Genomic DNA, 25,210 nt, shown 5'->3' on the forward strand with positions numbered 1-25,210 from the left:
AAAAAATAAAAATAAATAATAAATAAAATTGAAGCAAGTATATATTCAACTTCGGTAATAGAAAGAATACTAAAGTTTAATATTAAGAAATATACTTAGGGTCTATATGAATAATTACTAACACTTACATTCCGTACCTTGTATATATATACTTTTAATAATGTGGACTACACGTCTGTATTCTATGTTGTGATGTACAAAAGTATTCTTTTCTCCCGATGATAAAAAAATTAACATGCTCTTTATTATTTACAGAAAACACGTCTCGCCATTAAAAAAAAACATAGTAAATATTGCTCTATTGTTGTGATGCTCACGCGCCTACAGATTTGTTTGTAATGGTACTGGTGGTTTAATTTCCAACTCTTTTACGGCGATAAAAAAAGGAAGTGATAGGCTTAGCCAAAGATTATTCACCTTATCAAAGGAACGCAGGAAAAATTAACTCCTATCTGAAAAATGTGGCTTTAAATGGCGAAAATTTTAAAGTAATATGGTTTACTTAGAAATAACATGAAGCGAGTTGATACTAAGGAGGCTCTCGATTTGATGCAAGCCGTTTATGTGAATTACGTGCCATGTCTGGAGTTTTAGCAACAACAATTACTTCTTATTGTTTTAAAAATCATGTTGGTGTGACTAAGCTAAAATGACGCCAATTCACTGAACGTTAGGGATTACGCTAATAAAGTAAAAAATGTAACTTAGAAGTGTCGATAAATCAAGTAGAGCATGCTTAATCTCCTGGACGAAATGAACTAGCCGTACGTGTAGCTACATAAAACGTGGTTATCTGCGGGCATTTATCAGCACGTAGTTTATTACAACTTATTTTATTGGATGCTACTTTAAAGGACAAGACTCTTCTCTTCCCTAGCAACTTCGTCATTTAGTGACGCCGTTCTTTAGTATTCATGTCGAAATCGTAGAGATGTGGCTGGGTTTCGTAGCCTAATTGTTTGTACGCCAAATTACGGTTTGGAAAAATCCGAGGAAAAAATGGCCTACATTTGATATTTTCTTAATCTAAGCAATTAGTCAACGTGTCTGATTTCGAGCACAGAGTCGGTACTAAAGTGGTTTGCAGCTCGCTCTATGTTATTTGTGGTAATGTTGCGGTAAGTCTTTAAGAACACAACTATGCAACATAAAACCCTATACGTGCCTTTTCTCATCTCAAGTTGGTCACATGCACATTATTCGCAGGATATCATAAAGCACGGAGAACGACGAAACTACCAATGAAAAAGAGCATACCTATTCTAAGATGTTGATTACAAATACGTAGTTTTTTTTTTTAATTCTTGAGTTTTCATAGCGTATTGTGTAGGTTATAATTGCTTTTAATCATTTTTAATTGGTACGTGTAGAAACGCACAAAGTGGTGGGATCTTGTAAATATGGTGGACGTCGAACTAGCACGCCACATGCGACATCGTGCACTTAAGCTGGGTTCACAATCAAACAATATAAGCAAATGCACAGAAGATAATGCACACGACTGTGCACGCCAATCTGTGCGAAATCGGTTCGCGATTGTTTTCATCTGCGTTAATATTAACCGATGTAATCTGTCGATAGTGTTAGTAAACAAATATTTTAAGTACGACACGTCCAAGAAAGCTGACGAGCAGTCATCGCAAATTAGTTATGAATTTTCTCCAACTACAGCTTTTTGCTCCTTGTTTTAAAAATTTTACCTCACTTCGGAAGGAGGGCAACTAACCACCCCCTCCCCTTGCCATCACCCTAGCACCTTTAAATACCATTTTTCAATGATAAATGATATTAGGTTATGGGTTATGCAAAATTTGTAGAAGTAATATATTTTTGTCGGTCCTGCGGCTGTTTCACGGTTCAGGAGGGAAGGGACGGCCGCCATCTTAGATGAACTTGCCGTTGAACTTTGACCTTGACCTTGACCCTGGCCGCCACTATGGATTACCTTGACCTCGATCACGATTTTTAATTCCGAAATTTTGTTTTAGAAAACTTTCCGCCATATTGAATTAGGACATCATGTTCACCATTTTGGTTTAGTCTGCTAGAGGTCGTCATCTTGGATTTCATTTCATGATAGAATGCTTTTTTTCATGTTCGGATTACCCCGCATTTGGAAGTCTACATCTGGTGTCAACGTTTTTAAAAATGGAATTTGCAATATCGTCAATTTCGTAAGAGCCGACAGGTAACTGTATCTCTTGAGCGATCTCATAATTTTTCAGGATGTAGATTTTGCTATTATCCCTATCGATATTCTGTATGGCATTATAAGTCTGAAAATCTGCGAGGCCAATATACCATTATCCTTACAGTTTTAGAGATGAGAATGAACTGTTCACAGCTCTACTATTACCTGACAAGTAAGTGTTATAGGAATTACTAATTATTTATCAGTACTGCGTAGGTATAATGTTTATATTTTATAGTCAAAAAGCCAAGGCGCAAGTGACTGCAGTTTGATTAGGTGACTTTTCGGTTTTGTAATTGTAACACAGCATAGTCACACCAAGATACCGACGTAGTTCTGGAGGTAGTTTCAAATTACCGAAACTATCGTAGTACGCGACCTTTTTTTTTCAGACTTTACGTATGCCACCCAGTGCGTGCCAAAACCTGCCGATGTGTCTTAAGTTAATATTGGCGTGTTCGTGAGTCTTTGGCTTTGCTGGTAAATTATCTCTCTCAACATATGTTGTGCGGACGTAAGTATAGTCCTGAGCTTTTTTTTTAACCCATGGCAATGGCATTGTGTCTTCGTACTTATGCCAGCTGTTTGTGCTCGTTCTTATAAGTGACCCAGTTGTAAAGAGTGTTATCACAAACTGGGATTACCTGGGTGTAGAAGAGAAGAAAGAGAAAGCAGAAAATTTTATTTATGAAAAGATTTGAATAAGTCGCTGACTTACTAGCGGATGCACACATTGCTGTCTTAATTTGTTTTTCTTTTCTTTTAACTCGTGCGTTCCGAACAAGGAGAACAGGAGGGCATGCTTAATCTACGAAATCTCTCTTGATACTGCGACAGAAGTGACGCTCGTGTGCAAGGTCGTGTGCAAGCCGCGACTTTCTGTCGCTCAGTCGCTGCGACAGAAAGTCGCCCGTGTGTAAGTGCCCTTACTCGGACTTGGAAGCTGAAATAACCAATACACCTGCACCATCAGTACTTGAAGTTTCCTGGGCCTTGTCTGATCTATCACCTACAACAACAGTAATGCCAACTGGTAACACCAGATAGCCTTCATTGTTGAAGTACTCGTCGCCATTTTTAATCGAATGACCTCACCGGATTTCGGAACAGAGAACTGCAAGGTCCACGATGTAAGTGCGTTTTATTATTAAAATTAAATTTTAATATATTTTTTTAAAAATGGTGGAATACAAGAATAGCGAATGGTTCTAGTAACAAATTTAACTGAAAAAAATTATGAAATCCTACAGCAGAAGAAAATTAGATGGGGATGTGATGTCATAATCCAATATGGCGGAAATGTCTCAAAAACAATACAATTAAATCCAAGATATCAGAATACAAGATGGTGGAAATTTATATAATACAAAATAGCTGAATACAAAATGGCGGTTAGGGAAAAGATCATCCAAGATGGCGGCCTGGGTCAAGATCAAGGTAAAAGGTCAGTAACAAGTTTAAGGTTAATGTCAAGGTCATCCGAGATGGCGGCCGTGACCTCACAACAATACAAGATGGCGACCGTCTCCTCGCTCCTCAACCGTGAACCAGCCACAGAAAGTATACCACTTGTAGTGAACAATATTTTAGGAACTTAAAAATAGTAGGGTTTTTTTATGTATGCTTCATTTATGGTGGATCACTTATGTATTTAGATAATTACGATGACTTAATTTTAAAGCAGCATTTTTCTCAGAAATGTAATTACACGACAATTTATTGCCACTATATGACACGTAAATAATGAACAGTTACCAACACCCATCAAAGTTACAAAATGCTATCCTACTCTAGTGTCTTTGGCTGTTGCGCTGTGCGTCCGCAGCAGAAATTAAATACATAAATTTCCCTCCAATCGGCACGACCGTACTACGCGTAGTTGTAATTCGGTAGTTTCGAAATCATGACGATAAAATCTTGTGCACATAAACCATGATAGCCTATATAAGTTACTTTTATTTCTTTCACTCGTGAACCCACCTTAACCTTGCCGTGCCGACGGCGTGAGAGGGATTATCGGCCTGGCACCGAGAGGTACAGTGCAGCGAGACAAGGCGCTAAACGAAAACATAAACATGAGCGTGAGCATTATGCAGCTGCGCAGTTCGGGATCACATTTGCTCAGATTTTAACTTCATCCTGGAGTTAAAAATAGATCTGATTGACAGTGTAGGAGGTAAGCCATCATTTTGATTTTTTTATTTACTTATTATTATTTTACATAGTTTACATTATAAGCTATGTTTTATGGGAAATAATGAAACTCACAAATGCTATCTTACGTGTGGGCATGGGCGTAGATCCCGGGGGGGCCAGGGGGGCCCGGGCCCCCCCTGGAATTAATGGGCCCCCCCTTGGGGGGGGGGGCCCACTTCGTGATTTTAAAGTTAATGGTGTACACATAATATATATATCAGATTATTATTTACAACGACGACAGACACTTTGACATGCTTTACATTCATACTTTCGAGTTCCGTAGTTATTTTCCCTTACCCCTTCTGCGAAAGCCATGGTATGGAGTTTTCCAGTTAGAACTTTGAAACCCTTAATTCCTAGAAGCCGTTCATTCCAAAGGACGAAGCTAGGGTAAGGTTCCGTTAGCATTTCCTCCCCATTGTTACCCACACTACCTTGTCCTCTGAAACGACAGTATTATAGGTTTCAGGTAGTCTGTTTTTAAAGTGGTTTTGCTCTCGTGTGCGCCAGTCTTCTACTTTCTTGGCAAACATCAACATGGATAAGTTCGTGACGCGGAAGACACGGAAAACAGAATCTGATTCTCACCTGGTAAGCTTGATTGTTTTATAAGTAGTGACTATTATTTAAGTAATATGTTTTATTTAAGTGATTTTGTAATATTTTTTCCAGTAAATAAACAACTTAATACTTTAACAGTAATTATAGCAGAATTTAGTTTATTTACGAACTGAAACTTATATACCATTTTCTGGAATTTTTTAGCTCATCTTCATTCTGTAAGGCTAGCTGCTCTGTTCGTTACATGTGAATAAACAGGGAATAATTTTTTTCCTCGTCAATATGGAATTTAAAATCACTCCCCTTTTATTATCAATCGATAATTTTCACAATTCATGGCCGATAATCACTTTATAACATTTGTTATTTGATAACTGCAACACTGCACGAGTAAACAGAAGTAAGAGTGAGAAAGAAGTATTTAAACGTTACAAATCCGTATTTAAGTTAATAAGGAAGCAAACGCGTCTCTTTAATAACTAATCAAGCGGCATATTTTAACTAAATAATTCACTGCCAAAACACTGATTATACTAAATATAAGCCGAGAAATGTATGTAGTTCAATTAGCTGAAGGATAAATTTCATAGTTCTATCTCCGAGATTTTTCATTTGTGTCATTAAGTTTTTTTTTCTTTTTTACCTGGTTGATGCCTTTACTAAATAAAATAGTCTTTAAGGGTTTTAATATGATTCGATCGTTCTTTTGATGTTGATCCGTTTATTAGCTTTGGCGCTTTGGGTTTTTAGGGCGCATCAAAAACTGTGAACTAAGAATTTCACGAACAGCATTTGAATCGCAGTAATTATGTGATGTGGCATAAAAAAACCCGACAAAGTGCGAGTCTAACTCGCGCACGAAGGGTTCCGTACCATTATCTTTAAAAACAGCAAAAAAAATCATGTCTGTTGTATGGGAGCCCCACTTAAATATTTATTTTATTCTGTTTTAGTATTTCTTGTTATAGCGGCAACAGAAATACATCATTTGTGAAATTTTATTCTGTTTTCACGTTTGTTGTATGGGAGCCCCCTTAAATATTTGTTTTATTTTAATTTAATCATTTATTTTTAAATTGAAATTAGAATAAACACTTTTGGAAAATGGTAATGTATGGGTGGGGTGTTATATATATGCATTATAGTCACGTATATTATTTTTATATATTTTTTCATGGATATTTTATGTATTTAGGTTAGCAAATTATTCAAACATGTTTGAGAGATCACTGCTTATAGTCATTAATTAATAATTACTAAAACATATGTTTCTCTGCTTTATTGTTGATATCACTTACGTAAAAATAAAGTGTATAACATACGAGCTTATCAGCCAGAGAAGACTTGTTTCGGTTGACCTCTAGCGTAAAATTTTTAAACCACATCATTCCCGGGCCCCCCCTGGAAATCCTACAGATTTGCGCCCATGCGTGTGGGTGTTACTAGTTCACTTTACAAACTACTAGCTGAAGCACCCGGCGTTGTGCGGGATAAACACACAATAATATAAGGAACACCACTACCGTGTTTCAAGTCTGTAGGAAATAATTGAAAAACGGAAAATTTTTGATTTTTACAGTCCCATTGATTGCACAATCTCGGTGCATCAAGGCTAAGCATCAGCAATACCGGGACGGAAATATTCAGCTTCATTTTGTGGGAAGGCAGGTAAACCCTAGGAAAGACGTGACGGACGCACCAAACGATAGCACGTTACAAATTCAGGGCAACGCCATCTATTGACGAAGTTCTAGAACACACGGTTATTTGCGCCTTTAGTTCGCTAGCCGCCGCGAGCTTCACTAAGCGGATGGTTTCGCCAAGGAGAAGGATAGGAAGTTGCCAGACTTTGCTATATAACCGCGTGGTAGACACAGAAAAATGACACAAACTCACTGTCTGTCTGTGACCTACCTCTTATGATTTTATATTATAGAACAGAATTTACCCCCTTTTTAACTCATTTAGGGGTAGTATTTCATAATTATATGTAGTCTATGTCACTCTCCGGGCCATAAATTATAATATGAAAAAAAAATCATGTCGATCGGTTGCTTCGTGAAGATGGAAAAACCTTACGCTCTATCTGTATATTTCCCTAATCTCTGGTGTAGCCAAGGTGCTGACATCTGCGGCGGATGGCGCGAATCTAACTTAACAAACCTAAAGGAAAACTTATAGTATTAATTTTTTTAGTAAATTTTAATAAGTTGAGTAGTGTTTTAATAAAATTTCTTGTCAAAAATCAGGTAAAAAGCCGGGGTTCAGTATTTTTCAAGTATTTTTCGCTTTTATCGCAGTCGTTTCATTATATACTTATGTATTTCAACTTTTCGACTTGCAAATCGAATGATTCTACAGTCGACGCAGCTGCTCCGGCAGCGATTTCTAGCGGCGAGTGCGAAAAACTTCATGTGTTTCGCGTCAAGAAAATGTACGTAGTTGAAAACACAAATTTCGAATATTTCTTACGCTCGGCATTATTTTTTAAGTAATTCTACGTAAATTTTGTTGTGTCCAAGACCCGAGTCTCGTGTTGTAAGTGCGTTTGCGACGTGGAAACACGTGAAATAATTTGCTCGTTACCGAGGTTTGGGTGTCACACATGTCTGGCGAGTACTGAAACACTCGCTCACACACCTACATACACACACACACCCAGTGGCGTAGTCAGGATTTGTGTATGGGGGGTGTTACGAAGCATGGCTCCCCCCCCGTATTAAAGCGGGGGGTCCGGGGGTCCTCTCACGGGAAAATTTGGATTTTAAGGTGTAAAATAGTTCTATTTTAGCAGTTTTTGGTACTTAAATTTAAATATTGTAATGGTAAAAACTTTATTAATTTTAATATGAAATTTGTTTGAGTGATGAATAAGAAATTAATTAAAGATTTGGGGCTAAGGGGGGGGGGGGGGTTGAACCCCTAACCACCCCCCCCCCCTGGCTTCGCCCCCGCACATTAAAATCGTTCTACTTTAGCAGTTTTCGGTACTTAAATTTAAATATTGTAATGGTAAAAACTTTATTAATTTTAATTTTAATATGAAGTTTGTTTGAGTGATGAATAAGAAATTAATTAAAGATTTGGTTCGCCCTGGCTTCGCCCCTGCACACACCTACACACCTACACACACACACACGCACATATATATATAAACTGTGGGGTTTGGAAAAAAGTGCGTTAAATAACAGGGGGGGGGGGGAGGCCCGACACGAGTATCTCTCGACGGATGGGAACGGCGGGCCGCGGCGCGCGACAAGGGCGGCTGCCCGTGACCGCGAACCGCTCGCAGGCGACGGACGGACGGCGAGATCCGCAGGCCCACTTAGCGGCGGTGGCCCGTGCAAACACCGGAGCACGCTCTCTCCCGCCGCGACCCGGGTTCGATCCCCCGACCGCCCGGCCGGCGCGTACTTTCGCCCGCCTCGCCCCCGCGGCCGGCCCTGTCTCCCGTTCGCGGTCTCGTTTCCCGAGCACCACTTCCACCTCGCGGCGGCTCGTCCCATTTCCCATTTCCCATGGCTGTTCAGACGAGCACCCGCGACGAACAATCACGTGTTGTAGCGTTTCCTGTTCATTCTACAGAGGGAAGCCTAAGATGTACATCAAGTTCTGTCCCTGCCCGAACACGCCCGAATATTCACCTTCGGCCAACCTCGGGTTCATTTATATATATATTTATATTTCTCTGTTTATTTTAATGTAGCTACACTAACCTAACTAACCGTCAATAGTGTTTTAATGTAGTTAACCTAACGGACCACTTTTAATAATTTGAATTCATTTTTCCTGCGCAAAAATAAAACAAATCCCGAGGTTGGCCGAAGGTGAATATTCGGGCGTGTTCGGGCAGGGACAGAACTTGATGTACATCTTAGGCTTCTCTTTTACAATAGTCCCCGATTATTTATGTTAGTAAAAGACAGACCAAATAATGTATAGGCGGCATATACCTACAGCTTATTTCGAAAACCTATTGAACGCTACCAGTGGCAGACACAGGTGTTTTTTTTTTTGCGAGAGGAATTTAAAATAAATATTAAAAAAAGGTGAGATAGTCTTTCAGTACTCGCCAGAGATGTGTGACATCTAACCTTCGGTAACGAGCACATTCTTGTGTTGTCATGTGGCAAGTACACTTATAATACGAGTCCGAATAACTCACATATTATTCATTTTTTTGTATGTGTATCATCTTAGCTCTCGGTACACGGCTTTTGGTGGGAGTAATTTCGTGAATGCGACGGAAGTCAAGGAACGGAAATGTGTAACAACCGCGGTGCTGCCATCTGTGGCGGATGGCGCGAACCAAAGTTCACAAAGTCAAAGGGAAACGTTATAATATTAACTTTTCAATGAGTTTTAACAGATGGGCAGTATTTTAATAAAATATCTTGTCGAAAATCAGGTTAAGAGGCCTATACAGACAGTCTTCAGGGCGTGATTGTAGGGCCTTTTGTTAAGAAGAATTTGCAGCTTCCCATTACAGATAGCACTGTCATTTTTTTTGCGTGTATAGGGAAAGGATGAATGCATCGATCTATGATTTTTATAATGCTTTTAAAAATTCGTAACATAGGTAAAAATATTTCCGAATGTGTGGTTTTTCGCAGCTGTTTTATGTATCGTGTGTAATGCATACAAAAAAAGTAGACACACACAACGATAGAGTATCAATCGTTGATTAAAATGGTGTAAAAAAATACATAGGTCACCGCTGAAAAACTCCCAGAATTCTTCTACGACGAAATGCATTTCCGCACATTTATTCTGCCGGGAAGTGTCTCCCTCGCGCGGCGTATTCTTCAGCCGGCGACTGGAGCCGAGGAGTGGGGCTAGCGGCTGCTGTGAAGGCAGCGGAGGGGAAGTTCGTCTGACGGCTGCTCGGTGGCCTTGTCAGCGCGTCGGGGTATCGGATATCGCGATAAGCACATGTATTCGCAGGAATAGTGTCTACCACTGAGGCCGCCTGGTCGGGAAGGGTCATTCCATGCCAAATCAACCAGAAAATAATAATTTTTGGCATCACCATCTCAGAATTAAAAAAAAAACTCGGCAAATTAGCAGTAGGTGTGCAGAAAAGTGCATTAGCAAAGTTACAGCCCCCTGTGAATAATACTTTTTATACCTCAGGGTTGCCAACTTGTGGAAAAAGTGGAATTTTTGCTGCGCGAGGTCCAATAAAAATATTTGTAACTTCCTTTGTAGTTGAGTGAGAACCTTGATGTAGGGCTCAATAGAAAGCTAGAAAAGTGTACTTTGAGATAAAAATAAGTTTTACGAATTTTAAAAAAAATTTGTTTCAAGGTCATGTTCATGTAACCTGTGACCTTGAAAATTTTGTAAAGTATATTTTTGAAAAATGTGAAAAAAAAAAATATGTTATGAAGTTCGTTACTGGCTATAAGTGACATAAGTTTCATTTTGGGATGGATCTGGGATCAAACACTAGAACATTGTGATTTAGGCCATGTTCACTAAACTACTCTAGTAAGGCATTAACACAATTCCACAAATTGGCAACCCTGCTGTATAAAAAGTATTATTCACAGGGGGCTGTAACTTTGAAAATTCACTTTCCTGCACCTGTACTGTTAAAGCCCTAAGTTTCATTGAATTCGGGGATGGTGATGTCAACAGGAGTGCGAAATGGCATGGAATGACCCGGAAGTAATAAATTCTAGGATTCAGGCAGTTATTCCCAGAGAAAACCTCAACCATTCTACGCCCACCATATCGCGCGGCGAGAAGACTCAGTAAGGCATACTCGGAGCCAAGTGGAGGTTACCTGTAGGCGGAAAAAGTTGAGCGACTGTTATTTTTACCCCTTGTTAGATCGATATTTGGCTTTGTAACAGCATCGAGAAGTACTATTTTATGCACGATTTCTTTTTCAAGAGTGGATGAGAAAAGAAACTGGAGAAAATAAAGAAGAATCATCTTTATATTTATGCAACAAGAAAGACAAATGAAGCTACTCATCTCAAAGCATACTGGAGTCAAAGGTCAGTTTGTTTTGTAATATGTCATACAGTATACAGATGGCGTTCATTAGCCTGCGTAGTCGAAACTTAGTCTACCTTGTGATCTCTCACCTCCAACACCTTCCCCACCATAATGTTGAGTTATCTTAGATGAACAGTCGCATATTGAAAAGTTTATTTAAAATATATAGGTTAAATATGTATGTTTATGATATGTAATGCATCCATAAGTTATTAGTTTGGACAGACTGAGCACCCTGTTGGGTTGGGGGGGGGGGGGGGGAAACAAACTCTGGCTCCTCACAGTCGAAGCATATAATATGTGTTTGTATTAACGTTGTAGTATTAACCTTTAAAATGTGTAATGTGTACATTTTTTTTTTATTTGGCACTTAATTATCTATTTATTCACAGAAAAAAAACTATACCTAAACAAAACAATGTCAATGAAGAATTGGAAAACCAGAGCCTATCAAGAATTCACTGCAGCCATCAAGCACTGATTGAAAACGAAATAACTTCCGGAGTGCATGAAGTAGTGTAGGTACTATGAAGAAAGCTATCCGGCAAAGTGAGTAACTGTTTACATTTTATTTAAAACAAATCTAAGTTATTATTTTAGAGAAAGTAAGATTGGCAACGCAAACAGTTCTATTAATTTAACAAATATGTTTTGGCCAAAATATACATAAGATTTTTGGTCTGTTCAGTGTAAGGTCATTTATTGCACAAAAAAATAAAGAAGTCGGTATTAAAAAGGATAAATTTTATGCATTGCAGGAAAAAAAATTTAAACTTGATAGCTGCAGTTATCAAGTTCCGGAAGGTAGAGACTCACGAGGTCACATTGGCAGCCAGGGAGTAAAAACGGCACAAGAAATTTCTTCAAGAGAAAATGACACATCAGATTAAGAGAATAACTACTCTGTAACCAATTTACTGCACAATTAAGATGGGCAGTGTATATAAGTCCCTTAGCCCACTTTAAAAATAAGTTAATTACAAAGTGTTTTTAATACATGCTATTTTTCTTTCTTCAACTATTTCCTGAAAAATTGTTTACTTTTTTCCGTCGTATCATTTGCACACGGTCGGGTAGTTATACTATTACACGAAACCGAAGGAGCCATTGACATTCCAAACGAGCTGGTGGACAGGAATGAGACAACTGTAGACAGTAGATGTATCAACAATTCAGAGACAAGCAATCAGGTTAGCTGAATGACAATTATATTGCTTTTAATTATATTGACCTGTTAAAAAATTACAGTTAAGTTATAATTAAACTTTACGAATATACTTCAATTGAAAAATTACACAACTACTCAAACTACATAAATGTTTTTTATCAGAAATTTCACTAAAAACAGGGCTAAAAAATGAATACAGTAAAAAACCTTATCCCCATTTAGTGACAATAGACAGCATCTTTTTTTGACCTTACTTAATAGTGATACACCATCCCCAGTTAAAACATAAACAGCATTCATAAGAACACTGACTTAAGCACTAAAAATGTTTATATTGTAGCAAGACTTTTCAAAGTATGCATCATACATTGGACAAAAAAACTATTAAAAATACTGCAGATACTATAAGTACTTTTACTGCTATCAATATTCCTGTTTTATTCGTAACTTGGGAAAAAATAATCTATACATATTTTATGCACATAGAAATATAACATGATTTTAGGTACATTAATAGATATAAGTTATTCAAAAATAATATATTTATGAATGATTTCAGCCGAACAGTATTCATTACTCCAAGAAAATATCAACATTTGGATGAATATATTGAACATGTAAAGGAAGACAACGGTTTGATACTCCAAAAGCAGCAAACATCCACTATGGTCCTCAATGACAGCCTGACATGGATCCAGAAACATTTGAGGAACAGAAACAAGCTTTCCTCAGTAGGTTACAACTAACACAAGAGGACCGTCAACAGTTAGAGAGAGACACAATTCTCCAGGCAGGAAGCGGAAAATGGCTTGAAACACGTAGAAAAATTCTAACGGCTTCGAATTTCGGGAAAGTCTGTCGTAGACGTGCATCAACAAGTTGCGTGAACTTAGTTCGCAGAATTGTTTATACCTCCGATATTTTGAACGTGCCTGCAATTGATCATGGTAAAAAGTTTGAGGTGATGGCTATAGAACAACTAGAAAAACAAGAAGGAATATAAGGTTGGAAAAAGTGGACTCTTCATTGACAAGGAATTACCTTTCTTGGGTGCCACTCCGGAAGGTGTTATTGGAGAAAAGGGTCTTGCAGAAGTTAAGTGTCCATCATCTCCAATTGAAATAGATGTTACTGCAGCAGTTAAACAAGGGAACATCCGATATCTGAGTTTCGAAAGAGATGAACTGAAACTGAAAAAACACATTCATATTTTTATCAAGTTCAGGGACAGCTGCACATTTCAGAGAGGGAATATTGCATTTTTAGTGTTTGGACATCAGTGGAAAAAGAGATGGCAATATTTCGAATTGAAAGGGATGACAATTTTTGGAAACAAGAAATGGAATCACATCTTAAAAAAATTCTATTATAACTGCATTTTGCCAGAACTGGTGGACCCTAGGCATACGAGGAGCATGGAAATTCGAGACCCTCCATACATTATTGACGCTATTGAAAAATGAGCAAGAAAAAAATTTGCTGCTGTCAAGACTTGTTCAGCTGCTCATTAATTACCTCTGTAGCGTATCTTCTTAAAAATGTGGGAATATAATAAGTATTTTTTCTTAAAGTATTTATTGCGATATAACATTATTATATAAGAAAATTTAAACTCAGTGCGCTGTTAAATTATGCTTGTAAAAGCAGACCATCTAAATGTACTCAACTGTATCCAAAAACTCATATGTTTTTTGTCTTTGTGGTGTGTAAATGTGTTCAAATTCAATTATATTTGATTAAAGAAGATGTATTTGTACAACTTCATACATTAACTTTTTTTTCTTCAGAAAAGCCAAAAATAATTTGTACAGATAAATCGATGATTGTTATTTTCTGAACAGTTATTGGGTGGAGATGCATACAAATATTTTAAACAGCAAATTGTAAACAATCTAAACATGTACAAAATACAAGGTAGAAAAAATAACATGATTCTGTGCCGTATTGAAAATGCATTTTGGCACAATGATCCTTACCACACTTCTTTTTAAAATCACTAATAATTGATATTGACAATGTTGAAAATATTCTATTTGTAAAGGAATAAAGAGTTACAAATACATGATATGACATGCTAAGTTATCGCGTCATTATTACAAAAAAACTATTCACAAACAACTGGTTTGTGTACGTTTGGAATAAAAACTGTGAACACTAGTCACTCACCGTAAACGCCACACATCTTCCTGTATACTCACTTCATGTTATAGAATGGGGAAAGTCCGGGTGAACAAAATTAAGATTTTTGCCTCATAACGTCACCACGTTTCGGATGACTTAGACGACTAGTTCCGTAATTTTGCAAACTTCAAATACAATTTGCAGCAACAAATAGTACCTGTGACTATGTTTATGACTTCGTTGAGCTAAGAGATGCATTTCAACCTGTTGTTGAAACTAACATATTTTTATGTACGAATGTTTGTTAACTGATTGTTGCATCAGTGCACGCTTCAATTCGTTTGTAGTCGTATGATAAATTGTAGTTTAGTACGTACATTTAAATCTAATACGTATTTTATGATGAACGAAATTGTAAATATATATATACCGGAAGGGTGAAAAATCATGTAAACTGTTGATGCGTTATTTCTGAAACCCAGTAATAATATAACTACGTTCGTACATAGTATAAAATTGAAAATTTGGAAAATATTATTCTTTATTTGATTGTAATCATATTACTTCTTTGCTGGTGGACACGTAATAGCACACAACTTGAAGGATAACCAGACCCAAGTGTATAACTGAATTATTAATTATTATATAACTCAAGTCACAACTTAATTATTTAAGTAAATCATAGCTTGCCAATAATTGGCACAAATCTATTTTAATTTCTTAGTCAGCAAGGTTTAAAAATACAAACGAAAATTTTCCCAGCAAAGAAGTGTGCATGTGTCCGCGTATGCGTACCTGTGTTGTTTATGCATAGGTATGCGCACTTGCTATGCTATGTATGCATTATTTTTGACTAGGTAACATGTAGGCCTACATATTTCCGACTATGATATTAAAATATGTAATATTTTTTGGTTAAATATAACGGAAAATGCATTTGATTCGTTATATGGATATGAGTTTCGTAGTTTTGACAGCTCCATAGAACTTGCAATGAAAGTTCGGTGCAGCTCCGAAAGCTTGGAAAATGAGAGATCTCTGAGAAGAAATACTCCAGCCAATAGTCTTGTCTAGTGTAAATAACCTGGCCAGGGGAGAGAATTGGGAGGTTGGTGGGCAATGCACTCAAAACAACGCCAAGTGCGGCCTTTATCCACTGACGTATAGTAAATAACTGTGCCTCGAAGGTAACTCGACACCGCGACAACACGAGACTCGAGGACAGAGCGATAGCGGGTACGGAACACCGCGATCTTTCCTAAAAGACACTGTAAGCTGGAATGCCGGCGGGGTGGAAAGTGTTTCCCCCACTCCGCCTCCCAGTCGAAGTGACGCGCCGCCAAGATAACCAATCCACGTCTCCTCCTTCCAGCTTTGTCCCGCCCACCTTGCACGATGTCGTAAGCGCAGAACCCGCTGGCGGAGTTGCGCCCTGTCTGTATAGGCCTCTTAATAGCCGGGTTTTAGTATTTTTTCAAATCTTTTTTTTTTTCATTTTACTCTGAGCTCTTTCATTATATGGTTTAATTTTGGTCTGCTAATCAAATGATTCAATAGTCTACATCTGCGCCGGCGGCGAATTTTAGCGGCGGGTGAGGAATGTGTGATTAGCGTCCAGAAATGTAATTGAAAATACAATTTGCGCATTATTTTAGAGAACTCTACGTTAAATTTTCGTGTTCGAGGCCCGAGTTTAGTTTTATAAGTGTATTTTCGACACGAGAACACACAAATATGCTCATTGCCGATGTTATATGTTACACATTTCTGACGAGCACCAAAAGACTCGCACACACGGTTTATTATTTAATTAGCAGCAAGTCTTCCATTAAAAAATAAATAAAACACAAAGAACGGAAAACAACCAAAGGTGAAGTATATTTGAAGCATAAGACACGTAGCGCGCGAGTGTTGATGCAAGTACTAAGAGCAGAAACGTCAAAATAACACAGACGCTCGCTCGTCCAGGCGGCCACAGACCGCGCATACGTGTTCCTCGAGCCTGTACGAGACCACGTCATTCCACCCGCGTTCGTTCCTTTCACGCCGGATTTTGAACTTGAGTTCGAGTACCGGGCAAGGCACACGTGTACATTTTTAACTGTTTGAATCAGTCGCAACTCTTGCCGCAGTCAGTAATATTGTCAAAATGAAAATTAAACTCATCAAAAATTAGTCATAATAGAAGGAATGGTTGGAAATGAAAAAAAAAATAATAATTTATGTAACTTACATTTATATCATTTTATTTTTGTTGAAAACATTTTTTTAAAATTTCCCGCAATAAATTCACATAAATTAATCTTAAATGATAAATAATAATTACGTCCCATAATCAGCCAAGCAGGAAAGTTCCAATTCTAAATAATTTTTTTTCATTCTTTCGATAGTCTCCAGAATGTTACAAATGGGACTTTAGGACAGTCGCGAGCGTATATGTTAAATGATGAACTTGTGCCAGCAGGCTTAAGGGTGGCAGGGAAACAACGGTTTTATGTTGGGGTTGCAATGACGCAAATGAGGCGACGTGACAGAAAAAATATCGCATTATTTAGAACATGTTTTTTTTTCCCCTTTTCTTTTTTTTTTTTTTAAACCGCGTGGCAATACATTGCACTACGTATACGACAGCCATCAATGTTCACAAGCTGGTTTTACAGGTCATGTCTGAGAAAAATTTGTCTAGCCAAAATTTTATATTTGCCAGCAAAATAATTGTACAAGAAAGTTTTAAAAAAAAAACAGTAAAAGAAAAAACCTATCAAAAACAAGAATAATGACTGCATCACCAACACGAAAACAAAATTCCGAGTAAGTTCGTGCCAACAAGGCGTTGGAAATAGGAAAGATAATCTGTCGTTTGCAATAATTCAGTCACACTAATGTCACAGTCGTTACGAACATGATCTGTTGGAAGATTAGTCCGTTCGCGTCGCGTCCGTCGCGCTGTGGCGATTGCAGCGCTGGCGCGCGCCGGTACCTCACCTACCATAGCGCGCTCGGCCGCCGAGCAGCCGACTGCTGGAGGAGGGGGGGGGGGAGAACTTTCCCTATTGTAGCCGGTTTGTCTGAAACGCCCTGACGAAACACGCCCGCCATCTTCAGCGGCGCGCGCGCGCCAACGGAAAATGTGACGTGTTGCGCAATCGCAGAACGTGACCCGTGGAATTAAAAACGTCCCTAATCGCGCAGCTCTGCTTCGTTTCCGCGCTGCGCTCTTCGCCGCGAGTCCGAGGAAACACCCGCCCTGCGTCCCTGGAGGGAACCCCTGGCTGGGCGCGCTCGCACGCCGTCTGCCTTCACTGCTCATCGTTACACTCATTTGTAACGTTCTAACTCCGCTTGTTTGTTCCTTCACTGATATTTTCAACATAAACATATATATTTTTTTTGACGTGACAATGTCTAATAAATCGATGAACGCCGGCTGCACGCACGAAAAATGATGACTCACTGTCCCGTTACGCTTTGTCCCGTTACGCTCATTGTACGCTTGCGCCGCATCTATCTCTCTTCCACTCGATTGGAACAACCATCGATTTGACTTTTTCGACGCACATTAAACTTGAAACACTCCCATTCGTTTCCTACTTTTCCTAGCATCGTCATATCGTTAACAGAATAACACAGATTGGAAGAAGTTAAATATCACACATGTTTAAGCGTTATAGTTAAAATAATATGTTCGTTAAAGTAATAGGCCCTAAACATATTTGAATTAATGAGTGCAAATAAAAGTAAATTTATTAATTATTTCATTTCACTCCTTTGTATCCATACAAAATAGTGATAATTCAATAAAAATGATTCAATTTTATTCATAAAAGTATGCAATCATTTCATCAATGTTTTTTTATGACGTTGTCACGTTAAACTATCGCCCGTAAACCGACTTTACAGAGAACCAATATTTTTAAATTTTATTTTCCTTTTTCTTTTACACTTTGACAATATTATTCGCTCAATTAAAAAGGGAACTTAGCACACACAAATGCAAGCTTATGTGTGGGTGCACCTAGTCACTTTAATTTACGTGCGGTATTTTGACTACTGTTAATATTTTTAAAAATTGTAACAATTGAATAAATAACATAATAAAACTTAAATTTGTATTCATGGAGTTCAAAGTTAAAAAGAGAAATGAATTTTAATACACGCTATAGTATAACATTGTTCCAGAAATATAGGCCTATGTATGATATTCACTTTGTGTTTGTGATATAACGGATGTAAAATGTCGCGCAAGGGATGATGATAATAACGAAAGACTTTCGAGACTTTCTGCGCCCATGCATATAATCATGTTGGAAATATTTGTGGCAGAACAACGAATGCAAAGGAGTTATCGACTTTAAGTTTCAGAAATAGCCCTTCAAGGCCCCCGCCTACACGGCGCGCAGAGCTTCGGGAAAAACAACGCAGTTTGAAAACTGCTCCAGACATCCGAGTGGGTCTGTTTACGAAAAGCATTTAAGAATTAGCTGAGGGCGGATAAGTAGTTTTGTTCCCGGATTAAGTTTTTGAACGACATTTTTAGTAGAGTTGAAAAGGCTGAAACGTTTGCTCTCAGAGTTTTTTTTTTTTTTTGCCATGAAACAACCGGTACAGATTTTGAAAAGCTCTTAAGGGACTTGCATTTCACTTTTATCTTTATTTACTCGCCACTTAATGTTACGGTCACCGCTCAAATATCGTAGTCGGCCAATGAACAACGAGAAGACTGCGCGCCAGTCCACAGCATTGCGCTTAGAGGCCACACCGCGCCAGAAGCACCAGCGAGCGTCGCACTTAACATCCCGCCTCACTAACACACATGCACCCTTGACTAGGTGGGCCACTCAAATAAAATATTTAACAAAAAATTAAAAACAAAATCAACATGGCTTGTGATATCGAGCCGTAAGGAATTACCAAATACGGCGTGATGGCATGTGTGCAGTTTTTCCGTCGTTTTTAATCCCACCCATTTGGTATTTTTCTCAAAACTGAAGGGGACTAAATCAGATGATAAATTTACATGTAAAAAAAATTCACTCGTAAGTTGGATGTCCTAATACATCTATAATTTTTTTTTTCGTTGGAAATTATGTAACGATTCAACGGACACGCGTTGTAAGATTACTTGCATAATGAGCTGGAAGGTCTGAGTGAAAAAATTCCCTTTTTGGCCCCGATAAAGTACTTCGGAATATTTTTTTTTACAGAACGTTTAATTTCATAACAGTACGCGTGACGTGAATTAGGAATTTTTTTTTCTTTCAGATCCAGAACGGATTGCGGATCTAGTTTAAAAAAAGAAGTGTATTTCAAACATCCTACAGCAAGGGCGTATCTAGCTCAAAACGTGAATGAGGGCGGGGGGGAGGGTAGGAGAGGGTGATTTTTCGGAATTCACCGTCTTTCAAGGGAGAAGTGGGCCCATGGGAAGGACATGCAATAATAAAAAATATTAAGTAAAAGGAAGAACATCGTGCATTACAATTTTTTTTAACAATAATTTTTAAGGATGGTTACAATTTTTTTTTTTAAATATTGCTCCACGAGTCACACTATCAAAGATTCTTTTGGACTGAGCTATTTCAAACTTTCAATTTTAATCTTATTTTGAAATATATACATTTTTAACTAGTCACGATTTTTGTGCATGTATTAACTTTTAAAACCTCTATAAATTTAACTCGTGGTATAATAAAAATTACGTTCTGTGATTTTTTTTTTAAAAAAAGAAGTAATCGACAGCATTTGCTTTTCACGTAAAAAAAAATTATTTCGCATACAACATTCATACTTACAATATTTTAGTATTTTCACCTTTTAAAAACTCTTTAATCGTTTATGTTATGTGACGGGAACAGACTCTAGTTCCGTTTCCGCTAAGCACGATTCTGATCGGCTGATTCCATCCAACATACAACATATCGCGTCCTTGATGGAAACTCAAGCCACCCAACTTGTCTAACATGGCTGCGCTGGTGTCGCTTGCGGCGACGTCATTGCTTGAGCCGACATGCTGGAAGGTGTTGGGAGTGGAGGTTCGACAGTGCGCGGAGGGGCTTTACTGCGTCGCGCTCGCCACGCGGGCTCGTCCTTGGAGACCTCGCCGGCACGAAAGCGGGTTACGTAATTACCCTCGCTGGCCGATGACGGCGACAGCCTGTAAGGCGACGTGCTAATTTGGGCAGTTCAAACTTTACCTCAGCGACTCGAGGCGGGCAGGCACTGGCGGTGAGATGCGACTCGGCGCGTGGTTGCCCGCCCGAAGCAGGGTCGGCGTGGATGGTGGTGCGACCACTCCCAGGAGCCGGCCGAGGGACCGACCAGCTCAAGGGCGGATCCAGAATGAGGCTCAGGGAGGGGCCAAATTAATTTTTTTCTAATAAATTTTAGTATATTTATAATTGTAATGCCGAACAGAAAGTTTAGAATGGTCTTGATTATCTTGCGGCTCTATTTAACAGTGGGTTGGATGCTGAATAATAATTTTGTCGTTCTTATTTAGTCGTGTGCATTTTATTTCTGGTTAAAAAAACGTCCTATTATTTATAGCACTGCAGTAAAATAATACTTTAGTAATTTTGGAAAACTATGATTAGGAAAATCAGAAATGATTGAGTGTTCAGGGGGGGGGGGGGGGAATCCAATGGATCATCAGCCTGGACAATGCGCGAGGTGAGGTGAGACGAGGCATGGAGCAGCGACGGAATGAAGAGGTGGAGAAAACGGGGGCACCCCGAGGAAAAACCCACATGCCACGGCAGAGTCCTCCACGTTTACCACTTGCGAAAAATCTAGTCCAGACTCCGCCGAGAATCGAACCCGTATCGACTGGGTTGGACTGCGAGTGTCATAATCAATGAACCACCGCGCCTCTTAAATGGCTGGATATCTTTGCAAATTATACATAAACATACATTAAGAATACCTCTTCTTTTCAAGCATATAAATTAACCACAATGCTTTTTTTTTTTATCTCTTAAGGACGAATACAAGGGGCTCGGGGCCCACAGTAATTCATCGAGCTCTTATCGTCTCAAACCACTGTGCTTAACCTGGTGAAGTAACGCCCTTATCGTTGTAATTTATCCTTGTGATTAAGGCGTGTGTGTTGGAGTCCCAGGCAAGAAACGTGAGCGTGCACTTTTTTTTTTCTTTTTGTAAATGGAACATGTAAAATTACAGAAAATTTTACTTTTACATGAAAACAACTGTATCACTTCAAAACAGCGTTCGGAGTAATGCTGGGTCCAGATCCTCACCCGGAAAATTTATGCTTTAAATTGTCCCTGTACCTCCAATAATTGAAATTATTTGTAAACCATTCCCTGAATAGCTTTCCAGTATAAACTGCACTCATTAATAAGCATAATAAACAACTAACCTCGGTAACGAGCCAATTCACGTGTTCTCGTGTTGCAAATAAACTTAGAATACGAAACTCGGACTCGAAATTTAACCTAGAATCCTTTAAAAAAATGTCAAGCGTGATAAATAAACTGAAAAATAAAACACTCTCTTTCCAAATACCAACATTTCTAGATGCAAATCACACACATATTTTCTGCGCCCGTCGCTAGAATTCGCTGCCTGAATCGTAAACGTTGCTTGCTACCATCATTTGAAGATAGTAGAGAAGCACGAAACAATAAGAAATTTTAATATATTAGAAACGGCTCCGATAAAACCCCGGCTTTGGACCTGATATTCGTCAAGGAATATTATTGAAATACTGCCGATCTTGTTAAAAATTAATAAATTTAATACTATTAAGTTTACGCACACATTAGATGTTATACTTATATAGTATTACTAAAATGTTAACCTGAAACATTTTAAAACACTATCACACTACGTATAAGTTTGTATATTTGTTTGTTTGTTTTTTGCTTAACTACTGAAATCAATCTAGAAATACTTCCTGCAAACAAATCTTAATGTTATGTTACAAAGTTATTAAAAAGTAATAAAGAAGTCATAAAAATTCAGTGACGAGATTTTAACTATGTCTCTTGAGGCTAACAAGCGTACGCTTTACCGCTGAGCTACTGAACTGCTTTGATAGAAAGAGAAAATTTAATTATTACGTTGTAATGCGAATTTTCTTTATTATTTTTAAACTTGTGATGACTATTTTAGTCTACTAAATATATTTCAGGTTAGTTACATTATCATAAAGTTTCATTTGGAACACCAAGACGTTTTTTATGTACACTAATGTTTACGAAAGTGACTATATGCGGGTTTATTTTGCTACACGCGAGTCCGCCATCTTTGTGTCACTTTCCGTTCCTCGACTTCTGTTCAATTTTCACAAAATTACTCCTCCAACGAAATGCCGTATATCGAGTGTTTACGAGTCAATAAAGTCAAATTATTGAATATTCGATGAATTTTTCCATGGTTTTAAAGAATTATGCTTGAATGAAACATCAATTAAATTTATTAAACTACGAGCAAATTTTCTTAAGAAATACTGTGTTATCTCGAAAAACGAATTTCATATATGCAGAGTAACCGTAGCCGCGTGTTGTACAAAGTTACAATGTACATGTATTCTGTAGTATTTCAATCTAAATTCTTGTCAACGGGTTATGTGAAGGTACGGAGTGTTTGTACGTGTGTATGTTCCGAGGGACGTCGGTTCCGTTGCATCGCAAGCCCGCTTAGTCCAGCGATGCGGGCCTTGCTGTGGCAGCGGCTGTCGGGCTGTGCTGCTGGTTTGGGCGGGCGAGCGCGACGGAACACACGGCACAGATCAGGAAAGAATACAGACGGAGCATTAGCCGTCAGAATGGAAGGCCCTCCCCCCCCCCCTCCCCTTCCATTTTCCCTTCTGATTTTCACATGCCAATATGGCGGAAGTTAGTTAATATTTGCATCAGCTGTTCTACTTTTATTAACGACTGTAGTTAAAGCTGTTCGAAAGAAAATTAAATCAAAATATCACTGGTTAATATGCTTAAATATACTAAAAGTCCCAAACGAATCTTCATAATACTAATGTAATGTTATGGGTTGACATTTTTTCTCCAATTTAACCTCCAATACAGGTGCATCTGATTCATTTGTAAATAAACGGCCGCCATATTGGTACGTGTAGTACACTGAAATCCCCCCTTCCCTTTTTGGCTTCACCCCCCCTCCGCCAGAATGCTCCCCTAACCGCTGAGGTAGAGGCAGAGGCAGGGGCGCAACAATAGGGGGGGAAGGGTATTTTGCCCCCCCTCTGAAACCTTGAAGTGGGGGCAAACGGGGGCAAATAAAGTGCTGTGTAATCAATTTTTAGATACTAAAACTGCTTAAATAGCACCATTTTCCACCTTGAAATAAAAATTTTCCCGGGGGAGGACCCCTGGACCCCCCGCTTCAATATGGGGGATCGTTGATTCTTTATAAAAAGGTAGATTGCCCCCTCCCCCCCCCCCTTTGGAAATTTAGTTGTTGCACCCCTGCGCAGAGGTGCTGCAGGACCGAGTCGCCGGAGCAACGTCTGCCGCGCTGCCCGCGGATAACTCCTGGGTTGACCTCGGCGGGACTCCAACCCGGAAGACCTTGGTCCCAGGCGCTGACGGACACGCGGGCGCGTCCCTGCGTCGCTCCGCTAAACGCCCTGATGACAGTCTCTGCGCTCTTTGTCCCCCCCCCCCCCCCCCCCCGCGGTGAACCCTGGTCGTTTCCGACCCTCCAGCCCGACGGAGTCTCCTTGGGAAGTCCACCTCAAAGGATGTCGGCCATTTTTTCTAACAATAATCTAAATGTGGCTGGATCCTTACGCAATCGCCGTCGCAGCCTTTCGCAAAAGGACTAGTCGCTCGCGCCCTCTCGTGGTATCCCTGCGGCCTTTTGAGAGTTTTGTGACGCAATCTTTTAGCCAGCCAACTGTTAAGTTCTTTAAATGATTCATGCAATGAGGAGTTTCTATTTAATACAATTTCTTTGGACACACGCCATTGCAGTTTTGCACAGTTTGTCGTGGGAAAAAAAAAATTGAAGAACGAAAATTAAGAAATAAAAAAAAATAAAAATGAAAACATAAAACCCTACAAGCACAGGCCTAAATCAGCTGATGTCAAACAGAAAATAAACCCAACAATGAGTCTAAACCGTTATTATGGACAACACATTGACGACAGCATTGGTGTTCTCTGTGGGTTTATGTTTTCACTTTTTTAATATTTTGCTTCTTAATTTGCGTACTTGAGAAACTGCAATGGCGTATGTCCAAGAAATTGTATTAATTCTGCCAACTGTTGTCTACATAATAGTCCCTTAAATGGTTATCTGTGAAACTCAAATCATTAACTTGAACGTGTAAAAATTGAAAAATTGCCTGAAAATTATGGAGGCATTAGTCTATGGCGTGGAGGTCTGTTCTGAAGTTGAAATCAACTGGTTAGAAATTGAATAGCAAAACAAATCGCTAAAATGCTATAAATTTGTTTAATAGCTTGAAAAGATCTCGCTAGGAAGAAACGTAAAAGTGCCATCATGAAGTGATTATTGCTAAACAAACATGATACCAACACATCTGCAAGAAAATAGCGTTTAACTTTATTATAACAAAACATTGATTTGCTATGCATATAGGCAAGGGAGGTACAATAACAGTCTTGTTGACGTACGTTTCAAGAATACTTAAATTCTAATTTTCTTTTCTTCTTTTTTTTGTTGTGTTACATCTTAGCTCATGGTATACGGCATTTGGTAGGAGTAATTTCGTGAATGGAACGGAAGTCGCATTGAACGAAAATGTGTATCCACGGTGCTGCCATCTGTCTCGGATAGTACGAACCAAAGTTCACAAAGCCAAAGGGAAGCTTTATAACTGTTTAAGGAATTAAAAAAAAGGGGGGGGCAGTATTTTAATACAATACACAATTCCTTGTCAAAAATCAGGTCCAAAGCCGGGGTTTAGTAATTTTTCAAGTCTTTTTAGCTTTTATCGGAGCCATTTCATTATATAGTTT

The 25,210-nt window shown here is 38.7% G+C and overlaps 1 long non-coding RNA gene across 1 annotated transcript in view; it reads left to right on the forward strand.

The window, feature by feature from the left end:
• Nucleotides 1-902: 902 nt before the first annotated feature.
• The window catches only part of LOC134532832 (uncharacterized), a 56,139-nt gene continuing 31,831 nt past the window's right edge, over nucleotides 903-25,210 (forward strand). The window contains exon 1 of the long non-coding RNA XR_010075192.1: nucleotides 903-4,981. This is a non-coding gene — a long non-coding RNA (uncharacterized LOC134532832). The remainder of the gene's footprint in view (nucleotides 4,982-25,210) is intronic.

Source organism: Bacillus rossius, chromosome 6, assembly GCF_032445375.1.
Source record: "Bacillus rossius redtenbacheri isolate Brsri chromosome 6, Brsri_v3, whole genome shotgun sequence".
Taxonomy (NCBI): domain Eukaryota; kingdom Metazoa; phylum Arthropoda; class Insecta; order Phasmatodea; family Bacillidae; genus Bacillus; species Bacillus rossius.